The sequence below is a fragment of the Loxodonta africana genome, chromosome X (assembly GCF_030014295.1).
Source record: "Loxodonta africana isolate mLoxAfr1 chromosome X, mLoxAfr1.hap2, whole genome shotgun sequence".
NCBI lineage: Eukaryota > Metazoa > Chordata > Mammalia > Proboscidea > Elephantidae > Loxodonta > Loxodonta africana.
The window spans coordinates 154,739,854-154,764,645 of record NC_087369.1 but is presented as its reverse complement, the minus strand read 5'-3'; the positions used below and the strand labels follow the sequence as shown (position 1 = coordinate 154,764,645).

Here is a 24,792-nt window from a genome sequence, read left to right as displayed (position 1 = left end):
CAGATAAAATGAAGTGGACATTTTTTCTCTCAGAGAATTAACTGTGTCTGGGGGCAAGTAGCTTAATTGCAACCAATCAACAAAAATTATGACCAAAAAGAAAATAGATGTGCATTAACGTGAGTCCTTAGATGTTAAGGAAACCAGATGGTTCCCTGGCATCCTCTTCTTCCTGAATAGTTATATACTGCCTCCAGACAGCCAAATGACAATATTGGAAAGATGACTTTGAGATTGAGCATAAATAAGGTATCAGTTAAGTTATCAAGTGTTAATGACATGCATGTGACCTCAAAGGTATCAGAAAATATTTTTTTCACATCATTCTAGTAAAGAGACAATATAAATATATTTAATTTTACTTGGTATTAAATTGATTGACAGTGTTTTTAAAAAATATTGATGGGAAATATAATCTAAGAAGAGAGACCTTACTCATTTTTATTTGAAAAACAAAGGTACTCCCAAGTTGTCTGGGCACGTACATAGAAACACACACATGCACACATGTGAAAATTAATGGCTGATGTAGAATAATTTATACAGCCACACACTGATTTGTCCCTGAAAAATTATAGACAACTGTTTTCCTTTACAGCTTTCCTCCAATTCTAAGAAGGAAAGAAAAAAAAAAAAGGATCACAATAAAGTATAGTAAATATTTAACATAAGAGCCAGGGCTCTGGATATTCAAATCCAGGCAGTTAAATTGCAGAAAAAGGCTACATTGCTCAGAATGCAAGGGGAAGCAAGAACGAAGGGAGGCTTGATTTCAATATAATATTATGTATAGATATATTCTCCCTCTGTATGTATGTGGTGCTTTTCCAGGAGCGCAAACATAGTAATCCCAGAATTCTTTATCACAGCCATGAGAACAAAGTGGTAAGAAAAATAAATAAATAAATAAAAGGGCCTGATTAGAGATTTAGGAATCAATTAGGCACACTTTTTAAAATATTATGTCCACTCGCAAGTCCTACTTCCATAAGCATTAGGTTGGCTAATGAGTAGAAGGAATGATTCGTTTCCAATTTTAGGCAGGGGTTTTTCAGATGCCTGCACAGTGAATGAATTTTGAGAGCCCAGAAAGAAAGGATATCCAGTTGAGAAAAGCAGGCAGAAGAATAATATAGGGGGCTGGCACTAGAGACTTCCCACAGGCTATTTGATCTCATTCGGCCATGGGAGCATCCCAGGGACCAACAGTTCGCTGCATCTTGTTTTCAATTTTGGATCATTCAAATTGGCTTAAAATGGGCCCCATCAGATTCTTCAAATCCTGAGCTTCTAGGCATTGCCTGAAACTGGTGTGGAAATTTGAGAAAAGTTTCTTCAGGCTTATTCAGGTTTTCCTGAATCTAAGAGTGACTGCTTATTAGGCAGGTTCCTGAGTCTCCTGATCTCATATCCCCAGTGCCTGGCACATAGTGGGTTCAGAGTAAAAGTAGAGCCTTTCTGACTTGTGTGTGCATTTTGTGAACACTTCCTGTGACTTAGGTAGCATTAACTCTATTTTTTTTCCCGCACACCAAAAAAATCGACAACAAACGGACTGAACATTAGGATGAGTGCCCTGCTGGAGGCCACTGAAGCAACTCCCTACCAAGTCAAGGGAACTGCCAGGAATGGCAGGCTTTGGGCTCAGACCTCGAGGAGTGGCCTGAAAACCATTTGCTATTTTTCTGTCACCTGTAGTTGCATTTAGTATACCTCCCCCACATTCCAGAGAAACCAGTCCTCAACACAGAATTACGTAGAAAGAGTTCCTTAAACCATTTCACCAGGTAAAAAAGGAAACAAAATAAGAAATACCATGACTCAGATACCTTGTGCCATGTATAGTTTAGAAAGTGATGCAGCCACTGGCGAAAGTCAAAAGGGACAGTGGGCGCGGTCTCATTTTCAGTCAGACACTGCCCATTTAGGGGTTGAATTTGCATAGGTTTTTATTTACCAAGATATAGGTATGAATAGTTCCCCTTTTTACTGTATCCAGAAAGCAAAATCCACACAGTAGAAGAGACAAGAGCTGCCATTGCAGATCCACCACAGTCATCTTTTGTGCCCAGAGGACCATCCGTCTTTAGGTACAGCTTTTGCTGTGGCAGTGTGAAGAAAGCCAAATAAGGAGGTGTGCTGGGGGTGGGGGTGAGGTGGCTTGTTAGCAAAAACCAAGCAAATAAACAAAAAAGTGAAAAAGTAAAAGAACCAGAGAGCTCACGTTTCACCTCTTCTTTTGTAGTCTTCTACCTTGACATGGAAAACAAAACAAAAGCACCTTGTGCAATATTAGCTTGGGCATATATCCCACAGTATAATTCCTCAGTTGCTTGCTTTACAAAGTGAGCAAATTATGTTGTCACACAATATTAAGGTGCTCGCTTTATTAAGATTGGATTCATATATAGTGGCTTTTCTGAGTTCCATTTAAAAATAGAGAGCTGGAGCACTCACCAAGACCCATGGTACAGTGCTGGGAATCGTTTTTCTCCTCAGCGTCCAAGTCAAGAGTGTGCATTGGCCTCTGAAAAGTAGGTGCTGTCTCGTTAAAGGGCACGTTGCTGTTTCTCAAAATTCTTGCTGTCTGTGATCAATGAGGAACACAAAGAAGGAGGGTGTATTTCTTCTCAGACGTGATTTTGAGAAAAATCTCAACTTCCAACTCGTGTATGTCAGCATTTTTCCTAAGTAATTGGACAGCACGAAGAGAAACCTTATTAACATACCCAAAAGTGTGAAGTGAAGAATTGCACATGTCGTGGGTCACGTTTTCTGTCTGAGGGCTTCAGCGGTGGCAACAGGGTGCGGGCCCATGTAATGGGATCTGTTTCAGGATGGCCTGTAGCAGGCTCAGCCACAGACAGAGGCCATGTCAACAATCGCTCTGCAGTCTTCCCTGGCTGGACTCCAATTGACACGCTCCTCAAGGGAGGGAGGCCTTGTTTGAGAAAGACCTTCGATTTTGGCGGGACTTTTGACTGACTGACTAGCTGCCCCTCTACCACTCAGTAACCCTCTCATTTGGACATACTGAGAGCTTCAGTGTAGCAATAATATGAGGGCAAAGTGCTTTTACTTTCTGACTGTGAAACACTCTCTTCAGAGCTCTTTTGTGATTGAGAAGTTGACAGGCTGGAAAAATGTGGGTTACAGCTTGGCATTTCTCAGTGCTTGAAAAAGACACAATTACCTTTGTGTTTTGTGAGGAATGTGATTTTTTTTAAAGGGATCTAAGATATGATTTTTTTAAAAGGGATCTAAGATGTGATTTACTTTGAGAGTTCTCTTGCATGCACATACTTTGAAGTTGCAGTAGTTATACTGTGGGAGAGAGAAAGAGCGAGTGCGAGAGAGAGGCCAACTCTTAGAAGCTTTTGCTCCGGATATTGTAGTCTTTAGTTCTATCACTTACTTAATCAGGTGCATGAAAATGGTGGTTCTGAACATTGATCCTGAATGAACAGGGAACAGCTTACTATCTAAAGTCCGATTCTAAACGCTGTTGCTAACATGCTCCGTCATTCCTGTATTTGTTAAAATGACATAGTTAAAGTGACTGGGTGTGTGACCTGTACTAAAGAAATTCTTTTTGTAAAAGTTACAGTTTTCACTTTCAAGCCCAGATCATATAATAGCCCTCCCGATTGCCTTCATACCTAAAGAAATCTCCATAATATTTTTAGCCAGATAAGAAAATAGTTCAGACAGAGGCACTCAGGAACGGTGACAAGCAATGACAGGAAATGCTGTTGCACTGGTCTCCTTCAAACTCAGTGAGGCCACAGCTGGCTGATTTGCTTTTAACTTCCTGTTTGGGGGCTATTTGGGTCAAAAGTAGCAGTGTTTTTCCATATCGAGATATTTTGCTTTATTCTGGAAGTCCATAATAAATCTATCACTAGACTGCATGTTTTGTATATTTTATGGACTGTATCATGTGGTTTGAGTTTAATGTGGAAGGCAGTGCTTTTTTACAATCAACATTTTCCCCCTACACGTGCAGCTTTGGGGTCTAGTATTGCAGGAGCCTTAGAAAGTTTATGGCTCTATTTACACAATAGTGATTGCTGAGGAGGGCATTTCCTGCCAGTTAATGACTGGTTGGAAGGGCCAACAGTCCAAATCCAGGGAGAGAGGACCATTCATTTAATGCCATGAAGGGACCAGGCTGCCCAGGTCGCTTTTATCATGAAGTAGTGAGGAGAAAGTGAAACCATATTCTGCCATTTGAAGAGGCCAAAGCAGCGTGGGCAGAGCTAGGTATGGATGTGGTGCCTTGTTTGGTATGAAGAACTGAGCTTCTCTTCATGACACAGACCAGCTCACACTTTCCCATGCCACAGGTTGTCAAATCAGGACTTGGCAGGAAGGTCGTTTCCTTTAGGCTGATGGCCTAGTGAAGAGGGATCAAATAAAGATGAGGGTCTTGAACTTGCCAAGTATTAACTTCCTGAAAATGCTCTACCTAGAGGTCATTACAGCTACTTTTAAAATCTTTAAGATCAAATGATTGACTTTTCTAACTGACTGAATAACTGATCATGACTAAAAGAACATGTGGACACTAATGTGGGAATGGAAAGAACAACCTCTTCAAGGTGAGTTCAGCAGGACACAGGTATTCTATTTTTAATGTAGTGAGTGGAAACCCTGGTGGCGTAGTGGTTAAGTGCTACGGCTGCTAACCAAAGGGTCAGCAGTTCAGATCCGCCAGGCACTCCTTGGAAACTCTGTGGGGTAGTTCTACCCTGTCCAATAGGGTCGGTATGAATCAGAATTGACTCAACAGCACTGGCTTTTTGGAATGTAGTGAGTTGCAACCTACCCGACGGCACCTAACAACGACAATGTAATAAAGCTAAATAATATGCACGAAGAATTCTTTGCCTTTTGTGGAAGTGCCTTTGAGGGCTGTAATATTAACCATTTAACCCAAGACATTCCCAGGAAACAGTTTTGTCCCCAGTTATAATTCTTGCCTGCTATAAAGGAGCTGAGGTGTGAAGAATTTGGCATTGATTTAGAGCAAAAACAGAATAAGACGGAGATTGGGTTCACATCCAGGAATTCCTGACTTCCTGGCCTGCGTTTTACTCCCTTAGCTTCCTAAGCCTTCAATTTGCCAAAATGTTAAAAGTTTATGAAAGATAAACATCTGTTCTGAGGTCTTTTAGTAGGTTCCCCTTCACAAAGGAGGTTGCGTAATCCACCTTCCACCCCCTGCTCCAGAACTTGGCTTGGTCCTTTACCTTGAAATTTTCATTTCTTTCATATCTTCCAGATTTGATGGGAGGTGGCAGGGGTGAGGTGAACCTCTAAAATACAAGCAATCGCTGAAGGCAGATACCTGGATTTCTTCATGGGATTGAGTAAATCTGTCACACACAGAACAAACCAAATATTACATTTCATTTTTAGGTCTGGCAAATGTCACTATATGCTTTTTAAATATTCAGTAATCCAGGGATTACTGGTCATTACCAGTTGACAAAAGCTAAAGGGTTTTCTGAAGTTTAAAACACCCTACAAAGGAGCTGTACACTATTACAGTTGTTAGATGGTGTCTTGAGCAGATTTATCAACATAAAAGTGACGGAATGAACTAAAGTAGATATGTTTCAAAACATGATTTGATTTTTTGAACATTTTAGGCTACACTAAAATTTTGCTAGTTCAGATTAAAGACATTATTCTGGCTTATAAAATATTTTGAACTAATAGCAGAGAAAGATCTTCTAAGTAGATGTCTCATTGCCCTGAATAATAAGACTCACTTCCAATTAGTGACATAGCTGCATATAAATAATAATCCAAAAACCTTAGAAGTAGCTTGTTATAAGAAGTTCAATACCCCTGCCAGCTTATTGACATTATTATTTTGTTTAGCAAACCCTTTCTTTAGGTGATCTAAAAATATATTTCAAGCTGCTTTGGATTCAGTTACTACAGCCTGGACTAGCGGCACTGAAATTAATGAAGGTTTTCCGTACTGTATTTGGGACTAACATCATTGCCTAGTGATTTTAGGAAAGCCTATCTGTTCCTTCTTTTTAGGTTTTCAAATGGTGGGCAAGACTCATTAATGCATAGTGAAATCAATTTAGTAGAATAGACAACAAGAAAATACCAGAAAGTATCTTGTAGTAAGGTTAAGCATTTTAGGTGAGACTGTTTTTTCAGATCTATGCACATATGTACTGAGTTAGAATGTAGACTGTATTTCTTACTGTTTGTTGCTGTCAAAAAAGGTTTAAAAGTCAGTATTTTAGCAGATGTTATTTCAAAGTGGGTCAAAAATGTTTTTTCCTCTTTTTGGAGGGGAAGGTGGTCAAGGGAGGCTGAGGGCTCTGGTGCTGACATACTGAGGGATGTTGGTTAAGTACCTTGACAGTTATGTATCTGTTTTTCACACTGCGAAGTGAGACATATTGCTATAGGCATGCTATAAAGTTTAATGTCTAAGGCATTTCGTAATTCTGAGGAGAGAAATTGATGTAAGTATTATGCATTTATCAAGTAGTAGAACTAAAACACAAGACACAGAAAATAAAACTAGCTAGGAACAGAAACCAAAAAAGTCTTTAAAAAAATCTAAAAATCTTGGGATAGTCGCATATGAAATTCTTCAAGTGACAAAAAAATTGGGACAAAAAATTAAATATAGAAAAAAAAAAAACCCGGCTTGTTTTAGGATGAGTTCAATGCAAGTTAAAAGAAGCTCAAAAATTGCTTTTGATTAAAAAAAAAAAATTGAAAACGTTCATATCAAGAGAGAATGAGTGTGAAACAAGAAAATAAGGTGATTCATAAATAAATCTAAGCGTGCACATTTGCCATATATTGGAAGAAAACCTGCAGTGAACAAAGGCACACATTAAAATGAATTTAAAAATTGTACATGGGGACAGAAACTGAAAGTCTGTGAAATACACCTATGATATTAATGTGAATGATTATGCAATTAAAGAAGACAATAGCCACATGGCCTTTCCAATCTTTTTTTTTTTTGACTGAATTTTTTTTATTATTATAATGGTAAATACACACCTCCAAGCATTTTTTGTACTGATGGGAATTAAGCCAAGCAGTAGTAAAAAGACTGACTCATAAGACCAGATATAAGATTAAGTAATGAGGAAAAGTCTGTTAGGAGTTTGGAAACATCCTTAGAAGTCTGGATAGTTTATATGCATTCCTTTGAATTAAATAATTGTGGTGGGGGAAGAGAAATATTGCCTTCTGAGGTACTATTGGAAACCCCGGTGGCATAGTGGTTAAGTGTTACAGCTGCTAACCAAAGGGTTGGCAGTTCGAATCCACCAGGTGCTCCTCGGAAACTCTATGGGGCAGTTCTACTCTGTCCTATAGGGTCGCTATGAGTCAGAATCGACTTGATGGCAGTGGGTTTTTTGGGGGGAGGTACTATTGCATCTCCAGTAGAATCAAAAGGATCTTGTCCCCCACCACACTCCCGGATCCCTCCCAGCATCTTTAAATCCCTTTCTGCTGTGGACTTGTTTACTTCATTCCCAAAGGTCTTTTCCTGTGGACATTCTTTAGAGCCTTAAAGCACTGCTGCTTTCCCAATTCTGAGGAATTGAAGTACAATGAGACTTTTAATCATAGATATTTAAATGTTCAACTTAAGTTACTGCTTTGAAAATAAAATGCTATCGCAGCTGTAATGAGTTGGTAGCTAAACTCTGTGACCATAAATGTGCTTTTATCTCCCTCCTCACATTCAAAGCTTGTAAGAATAGAAAAAGGCTTATGCATCTGATGGTGGCGTAATTAGCCACTGCTTTATGAAATGAGATGTAAAACAAATTAAGCATCATAATAAAAAATTACGCCATTATCAAACAAATGTGACAGACATTACTCCATTCATGACAAAAGTGTCGATGGGTGAAAGTGCATACACCTCCAGACCCTGGGAGTGACAGGTTTGAACTATTTCTGATTCTGTTTGTTACAGCTGTTTAGAAAGCAATAATTGTATGTTTTAAGACCAGAGGATACCTTGGCATATGGCATCTGCTTTACCGTAAACAATGATTACAGAGTAACATAGAGTAGGTTGAATAAGGTGTGGGTGGGTTGAGTGTGAGTTATTTAGAATTTTCAGCTACAGCAAGCATGTGGTTGGTTATGTGTTTTAGGAAAACAAAATTAGTCATTGATTTGGGGTGTCAGCTACTTCTTTCACTTTAGCCTTCTGGGTTTTTTGTTGTGGAATACTTGGCAAGTTAATGCCAATAAGCAAAAACTATGTGGGAAGGGGTGTTAAAGCCAAGTTATCATTCATTTCATACAGCGTTCTAGCTTTTCTCAGTCTGTTTGGAAAATATTATGAGACCTTATGTAACACACCTTTCAAATTACATTTGAACCTTTAAGGTATACACAGAACTCAAGGCCTTTGACAGGTGAGTTTATGTTGTTTGCCATGAGTGGAAATTTTCCTCAGGAAGCAATGAGACTGTGGGGGCAAACTCTCTTCTAGAAAGGGAGGAGTGAAGAACAAAGGAAAGAAAGAGATGCAGGATTTGCTAGTCATTTGCTTTGATAATCCCTTATACCATGTTATGGATTGAATTATGTCCCTCCAAAATGTGTGTCCACTTAACTAGGCCATAATTCCCGGTATTATATAATTGTCCACCATTTTGTCATCTAATGTGATTTTGCTATGTGTTGTAAATCCTACCTCTATGATGTTAATGAAGTAGAATTAGAGGCAGTCAGGTTAATGAAGCAGCATACAATCTACAAAATTAGGTTGTATTTTGAGTGAATCTCTTTTGAGATATAAAACAGAGAACAGAGCAAAGAGGAGAGGGACGTCCTATCACCAAGAATGAAGAACCAGCAAGAGAGAGTATCCTTTGGACCTGGGGTCCCTGTGCTGAGAAGCTCCTAGGCCAGGGGAGGATTGATGATAAGGACCTTCCCCCAGTGCCGACAGAGAGAGAAAGCCTTCCCCTGGAGCCACCAACCTAAAATAGGACTTTTAGCCTCCTAGACTGTGAGAGAATAAATTTTTCTTTGTTAAAGCCATCCGCTTGTGATATTTCTGTTATAGCAGCATTAGATGACTAAGACATACCACATTTCTCATTTTCCTGCAATGATTGACTGTAAAGCAAAAGCCTGACCATCTCAGTTCCAGGAGAGGAGCTCTGGCTGATATTGTTCCTTATGTTGGATAATGTTTAAACAAACAAATGACCCTCTTGAAATGGCAAGTTTGTTTGTTTTTAAGTGTAAATAAATTGGGTTTCTTTGGATCCCTATGCAAGGAATCTTTCGAAGCATACACCCTGACTTCTGAAACTTCATGCTTTTAGCTTTCTAGAGCAGGACCCACTTAGGGAATAGGAAGTCAGAAAACAAAATCGACAACCATTTCTTCTGTGTTGTTAAGGATCCCTTTCTGGTTTGCTTGGTGTAAATAACCCATTGCTATCTAGTTGATTCTGACTTATGGTGATCCCATGTGTTACAGAGTAGAAATTGCGTTTTCTTGGCTGGAATCTTTACGGAAGCAGATCACTGACCTTTCTTCTGCAGTGTTTCTGGATTGGTTCAAATCGTCAGCCTTTAGGTCAGTAGTTGAGCACAAGCCATTTGCGCCACCCAGGGATCTTCTTTGGTATAAATAGTGGTGAAGAATTTAACCACATAAGATGTTTGGAACTAGAGATCTCCCTTAATACTTCCTTATGCTGGCAGGCCCAGGCAGGGGTCACGTCAGCTCTTGCAGCTCTCGGGTGGCAAGAGAACTAGTGTTTACAATCACCTTCGCCTCCAGGAATGTATTATACTTTTAAATCAGTCTTAATATCTGTAGGCAGAGGTTGTGTATAGGAGTAAAATTTGAACCCCCATTTTCACATGCAATAAAAACATTCTATAATAGGTGTTTATTCAGAGTCAACTAACATTTATTGAACAATTATTGTGTGCCAGATGCTCTGCTAGGTGCTTTCATTTTGGTATAACAAGATTTCCGTTAGTTATAAAATACACTTGTTTCTAGCCAGGCAAGTACTCTCTTTGGCATCTAATAGGTATCAGGCTAAATATCCCATCTTCAAGTCTTTGCTCAGCTTTTGTATACAACCCCCCAAAACAAAACAAAACAAACCACAAACACAATAATTTCTTTGCTGTCTGGTTACATTCTCTTGATAATTTAGGGACCATCTTGTGGCCCATGGCTTCCCTCTTTCAGCAATTAAGACATTTCTTCCCATACAAGTCAAAGCCAATACCTATCCTGATCTCCTGTCTCCTACCTATCCTGATAGAACAGCAGGCTGGTTCAGGTATCTGATGGTGTTGCGATAGGATAGGGAATACTAGAAGAAAAGGCTTGAGAGGCAGATGAAGAGTGTGGAGTAAGGAGTTTGAAATGATGTTGAGCGAGAGTGCTGGTGAAACAGCCATGCACAAAAATCTAGCACAAAGTTGTCTTATACGTGTCCAGAGTACAGAGAAAATAACAGGGTGAGACCTTGGGAGATAATCCCTCACCCCTAGGTGTGGCCAAGACAGCCCAAGGAGAGCAGGTAAGGAGGAATCTTTTTTTGTGTCACAGAAGCAGAGGGTCAAGAAATTTCTAGAAGAGAGGGGCTATCGACAAATACCACAGGGATTATATAAATTGATGCCACTGGTTTTTGGCATTTTAAGAAGACATTTGTTATCTGTGAGAGGTCAGAAGCCAGTTTATAGTGGGTTATGGAGTAAATGAAAAGTTGAAATGAAAGTTGTGATGATCACTCTTGAGAAACTTGATGACGAAGGCTGAAGAACGTTGTGGTAACTTCACAAGGAAATAGGATCAAGGGAGGAAAGATATTGTTGGTGTTATTTTAAGGGTAGTAGGAGTGACTCGGATATGCTTAGAGGCTGATGAGAAGGAGGCAGTGGTAAAAGACTTTGATCTTTGATCCTACTTTGACTCACCAAATGTAGAACATAAGAACTGTCTGTAAATAAAAAAAAAAAAAAAGAATTTTTTTTTTTTTTTTTTACCACAAGCTTAATCCTGTATCTTAAGGGCAAAATGAAGAAACAGGACCCAAAATTCTGGCTCACTAGAGTTTGGAAGGGATTATTTAATCACACTGTACAAATAACACTGTGCATATTGACAGAGATGCTGGGTAAGCAGGACCTAGAGTAGGCACTCAAAATATATTTGCCTATTTACAGGTCCAGATTCAGTTCCCACCCTCTCCATTTTCTCTTCTAGGAGAACTTTTTTTTTTTTCCTTCTCTCTGAGAGGTTGATGATTATTGGTACAAAATATCTAACTTGAATCTTGAATTTTATCTCTAGGTTGATTTCTAGTCAAAGAGAAAGTGTTGCTGCTTTGAGATTCTGTACATTCCTTTTTACTGTAAAGAGGGAAATGATGCAAATTTTGTTGCATGTTGAAAAACTTATATCTTTGAAGTTAATTCAGAGGTACTAATTATCTCAAGCAGCATTTCCCAAACTGTTTATTTTGCCACATGTTGGAGGGGGGCTATGTTTCTTAAGTGGAATGCCTAGGAATTGATAGTTGAAACCAATACCACATTCTAAGGATTAAATTGCGTTAAAGCTGCGTCCCCCAATATGTGTTTGTGTGTGCGTGTGTTTAATTTCAGCTTTTTAGAACGTTGCCTTTCAACTTTTTTGTGCAAACATTACTGGTTGATAAGAATTTATAAATACTTTGTCAATAAGAATCTACACAGTTTAAAGACCTCTTCATGCCAAGAGAACTCACTGCACAAATTCCACAGTAATTTATATTAAAAGACCACCCAACACACACACACGCACACCTCAGGGAAAATATTTGTTAAATGTTAAATTTTCTAAAAAGACTATGGGAATTTTGCTTTTAATTTATGATTTCTAGTTAAATTTTTTTCCTTACCATTTTATACTGGAGAAAGTAGATTTCCATAGTATCCTAAATACACAGAAAACCAGATGGTTTTACATTTAACCCTTTCATGACCCAATTATTTTTTCCTTTTAATTTTTTGTTGATACTGTCTGTTTTCAGTAATGGAGGACATGCCGAATCATTGATTTTGGTAGGCAGTATGGTTTTTGTTTTATGCCTCATTCCACATATTGTGGCCTTAGAATCCAGGGGTACATATGTGTACTGAATGAAAATTTTCAAAATTTTCCTACCAAAAATTCAATGATTCAGTACCACCTTATACAATACCCTGTAAAAATATTAATTTGTGACACGTTCCTGTTTTTTCTGTTTCAAACTGTTATATAGGGCCCTGCCTGCTGGTAGCTTATAGTGTCAGTGGGACAGTAGCTTCCCGATGAACCCCAGAGGTACAAAAAGTAAGTGGTAGCTATAAATATTGCTGGTCCTAAACGGGCTAAGTTATTGGGGATATCCTTTTACTTTCTTAAAGTAAAAAGATTAAGCAGATCCAAACTCTGAAATAATAGCATGTGTTGGCTTATTATTATTGAACGGTACAGGAAACATCAAAAGAAGACTGAAGGAATACACAGAGTCAATATACCAAAAAGAATTGGGCGATGTTCCACCATATCAGGAGGTAGCATATGATCAAGAACTGATGGTACTGAAGGAAGAAGTCTAAGCTGCACTGAAGGCATTGGTGAAAAACAATGCTTCAGGAATTGCTGGAATACCAATTGAGCTGGAAGTGCTCACTTGTCTATGCCAAGAAAACTGAAAGACAGCTACCTAGGCAACTGATTGGAAGAGATCCATATTTGTGCCCATTCCAAAAAAAGGTGATCCAAAAGAATGTGGAAATTGTTGAACAATATAATATAGGAGCCCTGGTGGCACAGTGGCTAAAGAGCTTGACTGCTAGCCAGAAGGTCGGCATTTCAAATCCACCAGCCACTCCTTGGAAACCCTATGGGGCCATTCTACTTTGTCCTATAAGGTTGCTCTAGTAAAGTTTTTCTGAAGATCATTCAAAAACAATTGCAGCAGTACCTCAACAGGGAACTGCCAGAAATTCAAGCCGGATTCAGAAGAGGACGTGGAACAAGGGATATCACTGCTGATGTCAGAGGAATCCTGGCTGAAAGCAGAGAATACCAGAAAGATGTTTACCTGTGTTTTATTGACTATGCAAAGGCATTCGACTGTGTGCACCATAACAAATTATGGATAACACTGCGAAGAATGGGAACTCCAGAACACTTAAGTGTGCTCATGCAGAGCCTGTACATAGACCCAGAGACAGTCATTCAGACAGAACAAGGGGATACTTTGTGGTTTAAAATCAGGCAATGTGTGCATCAGGGTTGTATCCTTTCACCATACTTATTCAACCTGTATGCTGAGCAAATAATCCAAAAAGCTGCACTACATGAAGGAGAACACGGCATCAGGATTAGAGGAATACTCATTAACATCCTGCAATATGCAGATGAAAAAACCTTGCTTGCTGAAAACAAAGAGGACTTGAAGTACTTACTGATGAAGATCAAAGATTACTACAGACTTCAATATGGATTACACAGCATAAAGGAAACAAAAATCCTTACAACAGGACCAATAAGCAACATCATGATAAACAGAGAAAAGATTGAAGTTGTCAAAGATTTAATTTTACTTGGATCCACAATCAACACCCGTGGAAGCAGCAGTCAGGAAATCAAAAGATGCATTGCATTGGGCAAATCTGCTGCAAAGGACCTCTTCAAAGTGTTGAAGAGCAAAGATGTCACCCTGAAGACTAAGGTGCGCCTGACCCAAGCCATGGTATTTTCAATCACATCATATGCATGTGAAAGCTGGACAATGAATAAGGAGGACCGAAGAAGAGTTGACGCCTTTGAATTGTGGTGTTGGCGAAGAATATTGAATATACCATGGACTGCCAAAAGAACGAACAAATCTGTCTTGGAAGAGGTACAGCCAGAAAGCTCCTTAGAGGCAAGGATGGCAAGACTGCGTCTTATATACTTTGGACATGTTGTCAGGAGGGATCAGTCCCTGGAGAAGGACATCATCCTTGGCAGAGTACAGGGTCAGTGGAAAAGAGGAAGACCCTCAACAAGGTGGATTGACACAGTGGCTGCAACAATGAGCTCAAATATAGCAAAGATTGTGAGGATGGTGCAGGACTGGACAGTGTTTCATTCTATTGTACATAGGGTTGCTATGAGTTGGATCTGACTTGACAACACCTAAAAACAACAACAACAACATGAGCTTATTAAGCCTGTGATCAAAAATTCGCAACTGTTTGCTTGATAATTGAAAAGATTGCAAAGGAAGGCAAGTTCAAATGGTTGATTTAAATTAATGCTATTGTTTTTGAGGGAATCAAAAAACTTAGTATTCAAGTTGGGAACTCTATGCATCTCATCTATTTTATTTAACCTAATAACTCGTCAGCGGCCTTGTTCCACGTTACCAGTTAACTACACCTCATAGGGTCTCAACTCCCCTTTTAGGGCCTGCTCTCTGGTGTATCATTTTGATTTGTTATTGGATTCAGTAAAGAAAATGAATTTGCCAATAGATCCCTTTTGGGTTTGATTACTATCAATAATAAGACATTCTTAGAGTCCTTTTGCTCAGTGAAATTTTATTTTTTAACAAGTCTCACACATTGATATTAAAGAAACTGAAATAGCTAATATATAGAAAAATCTTTTTTTTTCTAAAAGTCTTTACTATGTTATATTTTATTTTGGACGGAGGGGGGTTGATTAATATTGTAATAAATACCGAAGAAATGACAACTTATTTGTTGAGCTTAAAGTGGAAAAATTCTAGCTAGAAAGACAGAATTAAGTAATGAGAGAGTATTTCCAAACATAACCCTCTTAAAATGGCTTTTCAGTAAAAGCTTTTGCCTCCTCCTCTGCTCAGCTCCATTAAGTTGAGAGTAGCATTTACTTTAGAATGCCAAGTACCTTGTATTTGTCAAAGCTAGGGAAGCCTGGTTTTGTAGGACTTGCTGTCTTTGAGAGGAGGTCTTCAGATTCAAATTCTTGTCTCAGAAGGTAAGCTTACATTTGGACCTTTAACCTCAGTTCCTGGTACATCAATGTTCCTGTATACCCATGTTGACATCCAAAGGTCTATATCCTTTTTTTCTGGCAGGAATTTCATCCTTCCAATTTGTGACTTGACAGTTGTAGCCTTCCATGTGAAGAGCAGTTGGCCAAAAAAAGGGGAGGTGGCGGTGAGGGGGGCAATTTATCTGGCTCTAGTCAACAAGCTACACAAATTAATATGGAAAAAAAAAAGCAAATCTCCAAATATACATGAGAAAAGGTCAGATATACTGGTAGTGACTTTTGCGCTTGACCTTTACAGAGTGTCAACCATGGCATCCTTCCAAAGCTGTCTTTGCCCAGGCAATCACTATACCCATTAACTTTGGGAGATTGCTTTAGCAGCAAAGTATATTAGATATTTTATCTTCTTTTTGTTTGAAAAACATAAAGACCTTGTATTTATTATGCGTTTATAATAGGGCATCCTACTTCCTAAGTGGCCCCCCAACACATATGCTGCACACATACCCAGTTTATATACAGCAGAGATTGTAGCAGAGTTCTATAGGAGAGACTGCGGTTGTATTATAGATATGTAGTAGCTGTGAATCTTCTTCAATTACATCTTCTGGTGTAATACCTGACCTGAAATAAACCAGGTAGTCATATCTTTTTACACATGTTGTTGTTCCTGTGTGCCATCGAGTTGATTCCAACTCATAGCCATTCTATAGGACAGAGTGGAACTGCCCCATAGGGTTTCTTTATGGGAGCAGATTGCCAAGTCTTTTCTCTCATGGAGCCACTTGGTGGGTTCCAACTACATACCTTTTGGTTAGCAGCTGAACGCTTAACCATTGAGCCACCAGGGCTCCTTGTTTAACTTATCCCTAATAAAAATATTTTTTAATAAAAATATAAATAAAATATACCTAATATATTTTCTATTAATATGTAGTATATAAAATATGTAAATTTGTTGTTAATTTTGTAAATATTACATTTGTAAATACTCATTGATATTTATGAATAAATACAAATATTAATAAAATATTAGAAATTAAAAAGATTAAACTATATTTGTATTAAAAAAAAATAGAAAACAGAAAATACAGGAAAATACCAGTAGTCAGCTTTTACTTTCAGAGCCGATCTAGCTCTTGAATAATCCAATAAGGACAAAAAAAGGAATATTAAGATAATATGAAGAGTGACAGGAAGAGGTGATGTAATTTTGTATTCTTTTCTAATAGTAAACCCATTGCTGTCAAGTCAATTTCAACAACCCCGTAGGGTTTCCAAGGAGTGGCTGGTGGATTTGAACTGCCAACCTTTTGGTGAGCAGCCGTAGCTCTTAACCACTATGCCACTAGGGCTGCTTTCTAATAGTAACAGCTACTATTTTTAAAGCACTTACTATGTACTATGTGCTGCATTAAGTATTTTCCACTCATCACCTCATGGAATCCTCACAGCAACCCAGCGAGTTTGGTCGTATTATTTGTCCCCTTTTTACAGATGGGGAACCTGAGGCTCAGAGAGATTAAGTAGCTTGCCGAAAGACACTCTTGCTAGTAAACAGCAGTGTCAAGACTTGAACTTACCCTTCTAACTCCAAAGCCTGTGCTTATAATCCCTGTTTTCTCGGTGGCTATTTTATGGTCTTACAAAAAAGAGCTTTGCCTGGGAACTTGAATTTGCTACCTATGTCTTTCATTATGTATTAGCCATCTAGGATTGAGGCCCGGATAATGATAGTGCTGCTTGAATGAAGTAAACATCTGGAATGGCCAGATGCTGCTGGCTCTACAATTCACTTCCAATTTATAGAACCATAACCTTTTAAAACTGAAGAGGAGAAATCATTATTCAATTAACAGTACACTTGTGCAATACACAATATTGTCTACACAATATTGTCTAACAGCAACCCTAAATGTTTCTGACTTTTAAAAGGTATATTATGGTGGGATTTACTATTATTGAATAGCTATAGTTCCTGATATTTTTATAGAATCTTTTGTTTAGGTGATTTTCCTGTAAACTGTTGAAGGCATGGAGCTTTTCCAGAAACATTTAAAATCCCAGGTTGGCTTTTCCCTGCTATTTGACTCCCTGGGGCTGTTCCATTCCACCCTCCTTTCCAGCTCACTTTCAGCTTTTTTTTTTTTTTTTTGCTTTTTAGTGTTCATTCAGCATACCTTTACTGACCACATGCTGTGAGTCAGCCATGTTCCTAGGTGCTGAGGATATAACACTGAGCAAGTTTTAGGGTAAGGTAAGTCACCTAGACTTTTTTCTCTCTAAAAATTTGGCATCACAAACATCATCTTAATTACCCCAAATGCTCTTCTTTTTCCTAATCATGCTTATTTTAAAATTGTACTCACTTATTCATATTAGCCCAAAAGTGGAAACAACCCAAATATCCATCAACAGATGAATGAACAAAATGTGGTGTATTCATATAATGGAATATTATTCATCCATAAAGAGAAATGAAGTTCTGATACATGATACAATATAGGTGAACCTTGAAAACATGCTGAGTGAAAGGAGCCAGATATGAAAGGCTACATAAGGTATGATTCCATTTTTATGAAATGGCCAGAATAGGCAACTCCATAGAGGAGTAGATTAGTGCTTACCTAGGGCTGGGGGGAGGAGTTGGAGGGGGGGCCCTAGTGGCACAGTGATTAAGCATGCAGCTGCTAACCAAAAGGTGGGCAGTTTGAATCCACCAGCCATTTCTTGGAAACTCTATGGAGCATTCTAATCTGTCCTATGGGGTCTCTATGAGTCAAAATCGACTCAACAGCAATGAGTTTGTTTTTTGTTTTGTTTTAGGGCTGGAGGTAATAGGGAAAATGAGGAGTGATCACCAAAGGATGCAGAGTTTCTTTTGATGGGGATGAAGGTGTTCTAAAATGGATTGTGGTGATGGATGCACATCTCTGTAAATATCTAAAAATCACCGAATTGTACATTTTAAAAGGGAAAATGTTATGTGAATTATATCCCAATAAAGCAGTTATTTAAAAATTCACTGACTTCAATATGATGAAAGTTACATTATATGTATTTTAAGAACAACAAAAGTAAAGTAACAGCTAAATTGAGAGCATTGTTGGTGTATTTTTCAAAAAGGGCAGTGGATTGGAGCAGCTTTGAAGTTCCAATTATTCTGTGACCTTTCTAGGGAAAGTTCATTCCTTACATGAAGACCTCCACTGACTACCTCTGTTTTTACGGGTTCCTCCCTTACTGGCCTCATTATATACTGGGCACTTTGCTATGTTACCTGATGCACCAACCAAGTCCTTGATCTCTCAGCACCTAGCACAATGTCTTGCGTGTAGCAAATGTCACTACTTCCATCGGTTTAGGAAGTATTTGTTGAGAACTTATTATATATAAGCTATTGAGTCAGATACTGGCCGTAGTAAGACCTGCCTTCAAGGAGCTCAGAGTTAGGCAGACACCTAAGCAGAAGTTCCAGTAAAATGTGACAAGTGCTGAGATACAGATGGACAGACATGTTTGAGGGAATGCCAAAACCCTGAGTATAGTTCTGTGTCTAGATCGAGTCCATTTGCACATCTGATTTGCACATCCCACCTGGCCCATTCTCCCCTACATTTGAACATATCCAGTAACAAGGAACTCACCCTCTATCAAGAAGTTAAAATGCATTTTACGTATCTACTAAATGCTCATGTGTTTTGACATCTAATCTATAAATACAATACAATTATGTATTTCATTTGAAAGTAAAACTGAAGTAGAGCTGTTAGTATTTCTTGGCATCTCCAGAAATCATATTATATGTTAATAGAACTTCGAATAAAATCTGACAATTTTATAGAAAGTGCTTGGATTCCCTATCTACTGAAATCCCTGGTCATGAGCCTACAAATTTGAGGCCATCTTTGTGGACTTTTTTGCCACTGGAGGATTTACAGAGTAGGGATTGACAGCAAGGACTCTGAAGTCAGGCTGCCTGAGTTTGATCCTGGCTCTGCTACTCATTGGCTGCATGACCTTGAACCAATTTACTTAATCTCTCTGTGCGTCAGTTCCTCATCTGCAAAACGGGAAAAATAATGGTATCTGCTTCACAGGATTGTTGTGACAGTGCTAAGAACAGTGTCTGGCACATAGGAAACACAGCCCACATATTTTCAGTTCTACTTTTTCGATTCAACTAAAATTCCATGCTTTATTAATCTGCTCTTCATCAGTCATACCCTGTCACATTTAAATCTCATACCAGTCATTGGAGACTGATGTGAAGTTTTCTCTTCTTATGTGGAGTCTATAGTCCTTCGAGTCTTTTCACACCAAAAGCCAAGTGGGTTCTCTAGTATCTCTGCTCGGAAATGGGAGGCCAAGTGTGACATTCCATTCTGCTCCTATTGGTTAGCCTGATAAAAACATCTCTGTACCTAACACATTATTGATGGCAAGGGATCAGTATTTTTAGAATGCTTGATATGTAGTTAAAAATCCCCAAGAAATAAAGCATTTACACTTCTTGACCTTATCAATGTCATTCTCTTTGGCAGCCTTGTGATTTGCCTCATCCTGTAGCACCATTGGCTGCATCAAGCCTGATGTCCAGGGGCCACAATTTAGTGGTGACTTTCAGTCTTCTATTGCTAATAAATGTTTTTGGCAGTGTATAGTTCTCCTTGGCCATTCTAAGTTGGCCAAGTTGAGTTCTTCGAAGTCGTTTAGAATAATGCCAAATTAACATTGATTACCGTTTTGCCTTAGTGCAGATTACTGTTAACCTTTCATCTTTCTGTATTGTTCCACACCCATTATTTCCAGAACAGTGATGATACGTTAACCATTTTCAGGATTAAGCACAGGCGACAAGAGTTGAAAATGACCCAAAGGAGAAAGGGAGACAATTTGGCACAGAAAACAGAAGCCTGGTGGGGGACAAGATGCTGGTGTAATCTGGCTCAGTCCAGGGTCCAGGGGAGGTCCATTCTGTTCTTTCAACCTGTATGGACCAAGTTGTTAAAATGTCCCCATCACTGTATTTAGGTTACAATTTCATCTTTGTCATTAAATGTAAACATATTAATGTGCCCACTGAGAAAACTTCCTCAGCAGCAATAAGGTAATGGGTTAATTATAGCTTTCACACGTAAGGTCATTAGTAATTTTTAATCAGATGAAGTTCCTTTAAATAAAGTGCTTAAGCAGTTCAGTTGGGTTTAGTTAGAAATTTACCAACAAATAGTCCTGATAACCTACTGTAATCATCTCTAAAAATCACAATGTGTGCAGTGACAAACTCTCCAGAGCCTTTTCTAAGATAAATAAGCAGAAGCAGCAATAACCAGTTCCCTTGTATTTATAAATTATTGGCATGCCTTTTAGCCATTTAGACTTAGGAGGGCTCTGCTTCTCTCTAGGAATCCAAACTATGCTTTCTCCTAGTTGGCTCCCTGGAAAACGTAAGCCTCCCTCCCGCTCATTGATTCAAGTCCAACCAACCTCTTGTACATTCCTTCACATTGTGTATATAAACATGTTGAGGGGCTCAAATGTGGGATGCATGCCCAAGCACCTAGCACAGAGTTGCAGTGTGATAGGTAGGAGGCATCGGTATAGCTGATTAGAATACTTAGTTAAAAAAACAACTCTGATTCATGGCAACTGCATGTGTTACAGCGTAGAACTGCTCTATAGGGTTTTCAAGGCTGTGACCTTTCAGAGACAGATCACCAGGCCTTTCTTCCAAGGTGTCTCTGGGTAGATTCAAACTGCCACCCTTTCAGTTGGTTGCCAGCCTTTCAGTTGTTTGCACCACCCAGGGACAGGTTGGTAAATAGGTGCTGCCCAGAGTGCCTTTTCCACTGCTTACTCCCTGGACATCCTCATGATTCTACAACAAAATTGGCAAGGCCTGGCAGAGCAGCATCAGTCCTGACTGGTGTGTACTTGCACTATCAGGGTTGTTTAATATTTTGAATATCATCCCTAGCTCATAGCCTATTGTGAGGTCCACCCCTGTCCTTGTCATCCACCCATGGGAGCTCTATGACTGTCACAATCCTTTCATGGACTGTTTTCCCCTGACTGCATCCTCAATGTCAGCTAAACTTCTGCAAGAGGAATTGGGATACTACTTCCAGACCTCAACTTCTAGCAGACATTGAAGGTCTCGTGAAGGCGAGGTCCTAAAACTTTTACAATAGCCAGGACCTAAAGGCCAGGCACTAGTGCTTTTGAACTGTACTCATTAGGGAAGCCCCCAAGGCCGCCTTGGAGAGCCCTCCAGAACCCATGTCTCTTGTTTTTTAACACACAAATCGAACATGTTCGTTGATTCAACATCTTACAGAGAACATTTGGCCACTCCATTTTATTTAATTGAATGTGGTTTTGCTAACCGCAGAAAATTTAAAGGGTGTGTTGGTGGGGAAGTTAGTAGAGGAGGCAGGGGCCCACTGAAGTGATAGCCGATAGAGAGCTGCCAGTGAGAGAGAGGACAGAAAAACTATAAAAAAGTTGATATGAAAATTCCAAACACACAGGCATCTGAAGCCATTTAACAAAGTGCCCACAATACCCTTCAAGGCATTACTAATGGTTCTTTCGAATGATGACCCAGAATTACCAGAGAAAAAAAAAAAGAAGTAACCTTTTTCTCCACTGTCCTATCTCTAAGGTAGCAACAAAATTTTAAAAACATTTCAAGAAGATTTCTATCCAGATTGATTAAAAGAGACAAATGGTAATTTTTTGAAATTTTATTTTTATTGATCCCCTCATTGCCTCCCAATCTTCCAAATAAATGAGGTGTTACCCGTGTGAACTTTTTTTTTGGACCCGTGTGAACTTAGGGACTTTTGTAGTATCTGATGGGCCAGCAATATTGTCTGAATAGAAGATTATTTCAGTCCAAGAATTGTGTTGACTGTAACTGTGTTTGTCATGGTAGTGATACCGCTTTTAAATAAAGAAGAATATTTGTGCTCATTACATTGCGAATAGTACAAAAATGTGTGTGGTTATTCCCTAAATGACATTTCCATTTATATACCATTTTATTCCCCTCCAAAAAAAATTTTTTTTATAACACAGGCATGGTATTGTCGGCATTCACATCCACACAATACTTGAAAATCCTCATACGATAAGAGAAATGTTAACTGCTTTCAGTGACTCATAGCGACCCTATAGGATCGCTATGAGTTGGGATCGAATCGACGGCACTGGGTTTGGTTTTTTGGTTTTGGCTTTCAGTGAAAACACTTCCAAGCTTATACAGAATATTTGTGGGGGGAAATAATATAGAGTATTAATATCCTGTATCCCTTTTTTAAAAGAAAAATGTTTGGATATTTACTAATACTGTTAATAATAGTATAAGGGAGCCAGTTGAAGAGTCTAAAATGAACTGATGTCACCATTGAAAAGTTGTATGTGCAACTTTTCATAAATATGCATTTGTATTTCAGGAGGAAATTATTTCCTCAATATCATATATGCCCCAGAGTACTTGTGCATTATTTAGAAATAGAAATGTAGACTAAAAAAAGAATAAAAATGAAAAACACAATTTTTTTTTGGAGATTCAGTTTACTGGTGTAAGTTTTTTTCAAATATCAATAACATTTCTCTTATCATATGAGGATTTTCAAGTATTGTGTGGATGTGAATGCCGACAATACCATGCCTGTGTTATAGAGGGGAATAAAATGGTATACAAATGGAAATGTCATTTAGGGAATAACCACACACATTTTTGTACTATTCACAATGTAATGAGCACAAATATTCTTCTTTATTTAAAAGCGGTATCACTACCATGGCAAAATTAATACATACTAGACCATGTGCCCTAAATAGAGTTTTCTATGAGTTACTAGACACTTTTGGATAGGCTCCATGTTAGAAGCCAGTGTTTATGTTAACATATACTTTTGAAAGCCTACTATGTGCTCAACACTAACAAATGCATTTTAGTTCTCTTCTGTCTGCGTTGCTTCCTTGCCCTTTTCTTCCTTAATCCTGCTTTAGCATTGAAGCTTGCATCTACTTTTAGAAAATGCCATTTCTGTTGCTTCACATGGTTTTTGAAGCATTCTCTTCTTACCTCTGCTTAGCATAACAAATGCATTTGGATAGCAAATACAATAGGACTTTTTTGAGTGTGTAATTTCATCTTAGCTGATACAAAACCATTCCACTCATCATTTATGGTCCTCCTGATTTTTCTATTTGCATGAACAACCTAGTAAAGAAATACTATATGGAATTAGTGTTTTTCTAGGGTTCTAAGTCTCATTTCTGAGTTTCCACTACATGTGAAAATTGAAAGTCCCTCCATTCTTTACTATTATTTTATCAACCTTTGCAATTGTGATGAACAAACTTTTTTGATTTTAGCTTAGCACTGTAAGATATATGTCATTTTGAATTTACATCGTAGAAGCATGTTTTTTCTTCTGACTGGTGGCTGCCTATATATTTCCTCAAACACAGTGAAATACCAATTAAATAAAACCCAACTTCTGAAACCCACAGTCAACAAGAGTTTTATTGTGTTTGGTCATTTGGAAAAAATAAAATATATATTTACCAGAGATTAAGTATAAGAAAAAATTATACCTGAGTTGTGGCCTGAGACTAAATCATGTCAATGCCAAACCCCAACATCTTCTATTAACCTTAATAAGAATTGATGTCCAGGAATGCTGACTTAAGGCAACATAATATCTTCAGTAATGAGAGAAAGATTCAATTATGTTTACTATATGCTGTTTACTAAGGCAAAAAAAAAGAGGACTGGTAGTTTGAAAGATGTCTACCAAGCAAGATTTAAGAAAAAAAAATCACCTAGTATGTTCATTAAATGAATCTACTTTATATGATCTGATGATTCCTGGTAATAATATGCTTTTTCCTTTCATAAATCTGGTAAAGAAATATTTCTTCTCATATATCCGTCTTCTGTGTTCTTTATCTCATGCCATATTATTCATCACTTAAAAAATTGAAACCAACAATTTTTAGATACAGTGATGGCTTAACCTTTGTTAAATTTGGTGTATAATATGCATCATGTTTGCATATTTGATTAATAATGAGGAATCTACTCATTTTCTAAGTCTATTTGATTAATGATGGGAAATACACTCATTTTCTCAGTCATACTCATTGATAGGAATTGCTATGCAGTTGATTCAGGTGTTAACAATCTGTATATATTTTAAATACCACCAAAATGAACAAAAATCATTGTAAAGGCATAGCTTTAGTTATTTTGGTGACAATTGCAATGACATGGGATACATATTTCTTCTTAAATCGCATTCGTGAAGCTAGCCTTATGCAGACTATGCCTGCAATTCTGCTAGCTGCCACCAGGTGGTGCTAGGTTGTAAATTGTAACCATCAGCGCTTCCCCATGTGTGGATAACAGTGAGTATAGGATTATAGTACACAACAGGGTCAATTTTTTTTCCGATAAAAATTCATTCTTTATTAAAATGGTCAATATAGACTTTCAATCAGATATTAATTATATAGATTGATACATACTTTTTAATAATATTTGAAGGAATGAAAATGCATAAACATAATATGGTAGAGTATCTTTCTCCCACCAAACTTTGTTATTAATCACTTCATATGCTTTCTTTGGTTTCTTCTTTAAGGAGAAGCTTTCTCTTTTTATTAAAATACTTTGTGTATTAAGAAGCTCTGGGCCAGGCTGGATGAACCCCTGA

At 38.2% G+C, this 24,792-nt stretch overlaps 1 protein-coding gene across 5 annotated transcripts in view; it reads left to right on the top strand.

Moving 5' to 3' along the window:
* The window catches only part of MBNL3 (muscleblind like splicing regulator 3), a 122,580-nt gene that overhangs the window by 4,031 nt on the left and 93,757 nt on the right, over positions 1-24,792 (top strand). The window contains exon 2 of one of the 5 annotated variants that reach the window (XM_023539948.2): positions 17,223-17,315. The exons of the other annotated variants lie outside the window; for them this stretch is intronic. The gene's annotated coding sequence lies outside the window, so the exon portion shown is untranslated. The remainder of the gene's footprint in view (positions 1-17,222; positions 17,316-24,792) is intronic. 5 annotated transcript variants of the gene reach the window in all.